At 49.7% G+C, this 7,500-nt stretch overlaps 1 protein-coding gene across 1 annotated transcript in view; it reads right to left on the reverse strand.

Moving 5' to 3' along the window:
- The window catches only part of cntfr (ciliary neurotrophic factor receptor), a gene marked incomplete at its 3' end in the record, with an annotated part of 375,721 nt that overhangs the window by 290,328 nt on the left and 77,893 nt on the right, over window positions 1–7,500 (reverse strand). The window contains exon 2 of the mRNA XM_063211099.1: window positions 5,758–5,876. The remainder of the gene's footprint in view (window positions 1–5,757; window positions 5,877–7,500) is intronic.

A 7,500-nucleotide genomic window follows, 5' to 3' on the forward strand; every position in this document is an offset into this window, starting at 1 on the left:
CATGAAAAATGTCTCACAAAAAATGTCTCACAACATTTTTCATCGGCTTTGCTGTGGCTGTGAAGAGCCACATTACTTCGTGATGATAGCAGCTTTGGCTTCATGTGCTGTGAAGATCAGTCAGTCATATTGCATTACACTGACAAACCTCACAAGCAGGGCCACTGACAGCTTTTTCCAGGCCCTGGGAAATGTCATCCGAACAGGCCCCTCAACTAATGCAAACAGTGTAATTAGGACTCAGCTCTGGGCCCTCGCTCTACCTGGGCCCGGAACAACAGACCCCTTTGTCACCCGATGTTGGCTTCCTTGTTCGCAAGCAGACCAGCCAGCCAGCCAGCCATAGGCCATGGGCCGAGGACCAGGGACGCTGACAGCTTTGGGTGGGCCTGGGACAAAGATCTCTGAAAGGTGCCCCAAACCCAACCACTACGATGTCATGAGGATCCAATTCTGGGCCCCTTCTCTCTCCCTGGGCCCGGGACAAGTGAACCCTTTGTCACCCCATGTCGACTTCCCTGCTCGCAAGCAAACTAGCCAAGCCATCCGGCCAGCCATCCTGCTGACGAGGACTAAGGACAATGACAGCTTTGGCTGGGCCTGGGACAAAGATCTCTGAAAGGTGCCCCAAACCCAATCAATACAATGTCATGAGGATCCAATTCTGGGCCCCTTCACTCTCCCTGGGCCCGGGACAAGTGAACCCTTTGTCACCCCATGTCGACTTCCCTGCTCGCAAGCAAACTAGCCAAGCCATCCGGCCAGCCATCCTGCTGACGAGGACTAGGAACGCTGACAGCTTTGGGTGGGCCTGGGACGAAGATCTCTGAAAGGGCCCCAAACCCAATCAATACAATGTACGTAACGAGGATTCAATTTTGGGCCCCCTCTCTCCATGGGCCTGGGACAAGTGAACACTTTGTCACCCCATGTCGACTTCCCTGCTCGCAAGCAAACTAGCCAAACCATCCTGCTGACGAGGACCAGGGACGCTGACAGCTTTGGCTGGGCCTGGGACAGAGATCTCTGAAAGGGCCCCAAACCCAATCAATACAATGTACGTAATGAGGATCCAATTTTGGGGCCCCTCTCTCCATGGGCCCGGGACAAGTGAACCCTTTGTCCCCCCCACCCCCTGTCGGCTTCCCTGACAGCCAGCCAGCCACCACACTGACAAGGACCAGGGCTGGATTAACGCACAGGCTAGATGTGGCTGCAGCCTAGGGGCCCCAACCTGCCAGGGGGGTCCCCGCTTGGAGAAAGTGGGAGGGGAATCAACAATTGTAGAATTGTGACAACATGAAGAACGGAAAAATGAGTCTGCCGTTGACTTTGAGTTTTCAACCTTGTTAACACTCATTCCTGGCTAGGAATTTTGACACTGTTTTATCGTGGAATTTGTCCTCGGTGGGGGCCTACAGCAACATATAGCCTGGGGGGCTCCAAACCAAACCATCTTAATCCGGCCCTGGCGAGGACGATAACATTGAGATCATGCCGCAGCTATGTTGCCTCTCCTCCTGGGAGAGACATGTCACCAGGCAAGGCAAGGCGAGAGCGCTAAGTGATTACGAGGACTTCAGCCCACTCCCCCCCACAAGGCGATTTGAGGTCTCCGTCTCCCCGAGCTCCAGAGCAATTCTCCAACACAAACGCATGTGCACAGACAGACACACAAGGGCAAGCACCGTATGCATTCAAATGCACGCACGTACGCAAACACACAGACAGACACACACACACACACACGCACACACACACACACACACACACACACACACACACACACACACACACACACACACACACACACACACACACACACACACACACACACACACACACACACACACACACATACACACACACACACACACACAAAGGCATGCATGCAGACATCAGTGTACATGTATGCAAACACACAGACACACACACACACACACACACACACACACACACACACACACACACACACACACACACACACACGCACACGCACACACACAACACACACACACACACACACACACACACACACACACACACACACACACACACACACACACACACACAAACACACAGGCTTGTCAGTCGCTGGAGCTCTCACAGGGGCAACCCACCCGTCAGAAGCGATGAAGGGGGACTCTCCCGTCAAGACAGAATGGTGTTTGTGATTCGCGATTCCGCTTCATCTAAATTTAAAATACCCTGAATGTCGAGCGACGCTTTGATTGAGTCAACATGCAATATTTATATCCCATACACCCGAATGAGATCACACATTCACTGTCTCATTCTTCATGTCTTGTAGGGGCGATGAGGGTGGGGGATCTGGGGTGGAGGGAATGGGTAGTGGGGGGGGGGTGGGCTCTACATAGGAAGTCTATAAATCATTGCATGTGCTTTGATGTGTCAAACGCACACAGACTGGATGCTTTCCCTGAGACTCTGGAGTGCATCGAGCGATTTCCGCTGAATGTCGAACTCCCGTCGTCTCGAAAAACAGTCCCATTCCCGCTCCCCTTCCCTCCCCTCCCCTGCTTTGAACTTTGACAAATTAGGTAGGCGGATACTTCATATAATCTCCAGGCCCATGAGTCTCCATGACTACAACGATGATGATGATGATGAAGATGACATTGATGATGATGATGACGATGATGAGGATGAAAGTAGCGGTGACCTTCAACTGCCCTTGGCAGGTCGGCCGCACCGTGTCGTGACGCATGGCGGAGGTCGTTTAATCTCAGGCGAGCGAGAGTCCAGATGTTTTGTTTGCGATAATGTGTTTTTAATTACTGCCCTGCCAAGTGGAGCCGGGATCGGTGTGCGCCAGTTCACTTTCACTCTTTCTCTCCTTCTCTCTTTCTCACTCTCTCCTCTCTCTCTCTCTCTCTCTCTCTCCATTTTTTCTCTTTTCATCCATTTCAGCTGCTCATGTTTTTGTCACTCTTCCCTTCGTTTTCTCTCTTCTCTCTCCCTCTCTGTCTCAGTCTCTCTTCATCTAGGTGAGCTCCTCTTATCTTTGTCCCTCTTTCCTCACTTTCCTCTCTTCTCCCGTCTCTCTCTTTCAATCTCTTTTCTCTGCCTTCCCCTTTCCCTCCTGCCTTTTTTCCCTTCCTCCTGACTCCTCTCTCTCTCTCTCTCTCTCTCTCTCTCTCTCTCTCTCTCTCTCTCTCTCTCTCTCTCTCTCTCTCTCTCTCTCTCTCTCTTTCTCTCAGTGCTGTTACAGCTGAGCGAGCTCGTTTTAAGTAAGCCTCGCTTAAGTAGTCTGTCACTTCAACCCCTCCCTCCCTTTCAAAAGGTAAAAAAAACCTGCCAATGACACGAAATGAAAGAGAGAGAAAAAAATGTCACCTTTTCCTCCTGATCCTCTTTCCAGACAAACTGCTCCAGACTGACACTCTAAGTAGACATGCTGTTGCAGCAGCTGGGTAAAGCCTCGAGTCCTGACTGACTAGCAGCGGGGTCTCTTGCCACTGCCAGAGTCACCTTTTGATCATTCTCACTCGGGTTCGCTTGGTGGAATCTTGGGGGGTGCCTGCTCTGCTCTCTTTACGAGCCGTGACACCGTAGGTGTGTACACGTGTTGGGCGCGCGCTCATGCCCGTGTGTGTGTGTGTGTGTGTGTGTGTGTGTGTGTGTGTGTGTGTGTGTGTGTGTGTGTGTGTGTGTGTGTGTGTGTGTGTGTGTGTGTGTGTGTGTGTGTGTGTGTGTGCGCGTGCATTCGTGTGTGTGTGTGTGTGTGTGTGTGTGTGTGTGTAAATGCGTGTTCTCCAAGTGCTCCCTTTCAATTCAGACAAGTTGAAATGCTCTGTCTGGGAGTGCAGCTCCTCCCCTGTAAGTGTGGATGCACTTATATGACATGCAACCTGAAATCCCTCCGATTAATTTTCTCTGTGTCACTCTGTCTTTTCTTTTCTCTCCGTCTACCTCTCTGTCTCCCTCTCTTCCCTTCCCTTCTCACAACTTTCTCATTTTTCTCTCCCTATCTTCTCTCCCTCTCTTCTCTTTCTCTCTCTCTCTCTCTCTCTCTCTCTCTCTCTCTCTCTCTCTCTCTCTCTCTCTCTCTCTCTCTCTCTCTCTCTCTCTCTCTCTCTCTCTCTCTCTCTCTCTCTCTCCCTCCTCTGACCCAGCTCTCCCATGAGGCTCCTGTGTCAGACATGTTCCTCTGCCAGACGTTGGCTCCCCCCGTCGCTTCTTGGCCTGACATTTCCAGCACATCATCCCTGACACACTCTCTCTCTCTCTCTCTCTCTCTCTTTCTCTCTCTCTCTCTCCCTCTCTCACCCACACCCACACACGCACACTTGCCATCATCCCTCAGTCTGGGATTCCAAGATTCAGTCACACACACGTACGCACGCACGCAGACACGCACGCAGACACACACGCATGCACGCACGCACGCACGCACGCACGCACGCACGCACGCACGCACGCAGGCGTGCATGCACGCACGCACACATGCGATTCTGTGATTCAAGTCCTGAGCAAACCATACACTTCCAATTGAATTCAAATTCAAAATGACTAGAATCAAAAGTTGTGTCCTCTCTAGCCACCACCTTCTAGACACTGTGCTACGGTATATGCTGCCAGAACAGAACCCTGCTGTCGCATCGCACAGACCTTTTGCCATTTCATCCTTTTGTTATATAACATTAAGGACACACTTTGATAAGAAGTTAGTGTTTTTTTTTAGCAAAGCAGAAAGGTCAAGGAAAGTGAACCATCTCTCTCTCTCTCTCTCTCTCTCTCTCTCTCTCTCTCTCTCTCTCTCTCTCTCTCTCTCTCTCTCTCTCTCTCTCTCTCTCTCCGTCTCTCTCTCTCTCTTTCTCTCTCACACACGCACACACACACACACACGCCAAGGACCTTTCCTGGATGGCTACAGTCCTGCCCCTTCTGGTTGACCTTTCACAATCTGGAGGACGGCGCAAAGACAGTCTCATCTGGTCTCATCCAGCCTCCATTCAGCCTCCATTCAGGTCTTTGCCATTCATTCCTCAAATAGAGAAAGTCAACAACTCCCACAGTGCTCTCATCAGGCCAAAATAACGCAAAGGCTATATGTAATAGAAAATGGTAAATGGGCTGGATTTATACAGCGCCTTTCAACTCCTTCGAGCATTCACAGCCCATTACATTGTATGCCTCACATTCATCCATTCACACTCACATTCACACACCAGTGGCAGTGGCTGCCACACAGGGTACCACCCTACCACCTGGGCCACCACCGCCCCGTACGCCTTGGGGCCCCACCTGCAATTTGTCACTTTTCACAGCACCCTGTAGCGTAGGGTCCCCAGGCCATCTTAAAGTGATACTGTCCCATTTTTGGAAATAAGCTTATTTTACACCTCCCCTTGAGTTTAATAATAGGCCTTTACCGTTCTCCTGTACTTCCAACCATTTCCTAGTTATGGCAGTGCATATTTTACTTCCAAGCTAACAGTTAACATGGAGTCGAGACCAGCTAGCCGCGAGCTGGTCTCATAGCATGGAGGCACAATTTACACTGCCATACCCAGAGAATAGTTCAAAGTACAGGAGAACGGTAAAACCTTATTATTTAACTCAAGGGGAAGTGTAAAATAAGCCTATTTCCAAAAATGGGACAGTATCACTTTAATACGGCCTTACAGTTGCCCTTTAGTTACATAGACAACCAACCAAACAGACAAACAGACCAACGCGAGCGAAAACATAACCTTGGCAGAGATTTAAAAAAAAAACACTTTGTGTACATACCTATAAACTCTTGCTCTCACAGGACTGGATCATAAAGGTTGGAGTGAGCTTCACCCCAACAGATTAGTCTCTTCTTTTAGGGTGCTGAGCGGCGTTCTGCCTCCCTCGGTGTGACGTGTCTGTGTAGAAAAAAATAATTAAGTTAATTTATTTATGTCTGGTAAAAAAAAGCAGAATGAAGCATGGTGCAACCTTTACTGGAAAAATAATGTTTATGTTTATCAAATGCAGAATAATGCTAGACTAATTGGCGAGCCATTAGCTGTAGTAATCGCCCACTATACGTTAAGTGCAAAGTTTCCATTCTGAGCAAAGAGAGACAGTCACTTTAAGTAAGTGGGAGAATGAAATGCATTGAAAGGAAGTAGAGACAGAAAGAGAATAGAGCTGTTTGTTAGACATGAGTGTTTCTTTTTCCCTCACACACACACACACACACACACACACACACACACACACACACACACACACACACACACACACACACACACACACACACACACACACACACACACACACACACACACACACACACACACACACACACACACACACATACACACACACATGGATACCACTTGCTCTAAGCAGGCGTAGGGTTTCCAAAGCACAGCAGTCATCATGACCTTCCAAGGGCAAATGCTTTGGGGGAGGAAGTTTAAAAGGCCAGTGCTGTGCTAATTGCCCAAGAAAAAAAAGAATTATTCTTTTAAGGCTACTTAATTGATTTTGCATTTCTCCATTCACTGTCGGCCAGCCAGCTTTGGGGATTAGATGGTTTAAACGCCAGGCGAAGAACAAAACCTGTGGTGTGAAAGACACCTCATTCGCTTGCTTATCTACAAGCCTCCTGATTGGCTGACGAGAGAGCTGATTGGCCAACGCGAGACACGGGGGGGTCAACAAAACAACAGCACACACATGCATTCACACACACACATGTGTGCACGCACACACACACACACATGTGTGCACGCACGCATGCACACACACACACACACACACACACACACACACACACACACACACACACACACACACACACACACACACACACACACACACACACACACACACACACACACACACACACACACACACACACAGACAAAAACAAAACAACACTGTGTAATTAATCTGGACACATTCAGACTCTCGAAGGGGAACCAAGGGCAACGCCTGCAGAAATTGTAATGGAGGGAATGGAGTGTTTGTTTTGTGTGTGTGTGTGTGTGTGTGTGTGTGTGTGTGTGTGTGTGTGTGTGTGTGTGTGTGTGTGTGTGTGTGTGTGTGTGTGTGTGTGTGTGTGTTTGTGTGTGTGTGTGCGTGTGTGTGTGTGTGTGTTTGTACACACTTGTGTATTTGTTTTTGCTTCTGTGTGTGTGTCTTTGTGTGTGTTTGTGTGTATGTGTGTGCACACACACTCCTATGGACACACACACAGTCAGAGTGACTGCAGATGCGACTTGCATTCGGCTCACTTAGCCCCGGTGGTCTTGTGCACCCTGAGCTGTCCTCCTCACTCCCTTTGATGGACACATCTGTCTGACTTGTTTACCAGTGCTGAGAGAGTGGCCACACACACACACACACGCACGCACGCACGCATGCACACGCACGCACGCACGCACACGCACACGGACGCACGCGCACACACACACATGCAGGCACGCACGCACACGCGCACACACACACATACACGCACGCACGCACAAACACACAAACAAAAACACACAAACACGC

The sequence above is a fragment of the Engraulis encrasicolus genome, chromosome 11, assembly GCF_034702125.1.
Source record: "Engraulis encrasicolus isolate BLACKSEA-1 chromosome 11, IST_EnEncr_1.0, whole genome shotgun sequence".
In the NCBI taxonomy this organism is placed as follows: Eukaryota; Metazoa; Chordata; class Actinopteri; order Clupeiformes; family Engraulidae; genus Engraulis; species Engraulis encrasicolus.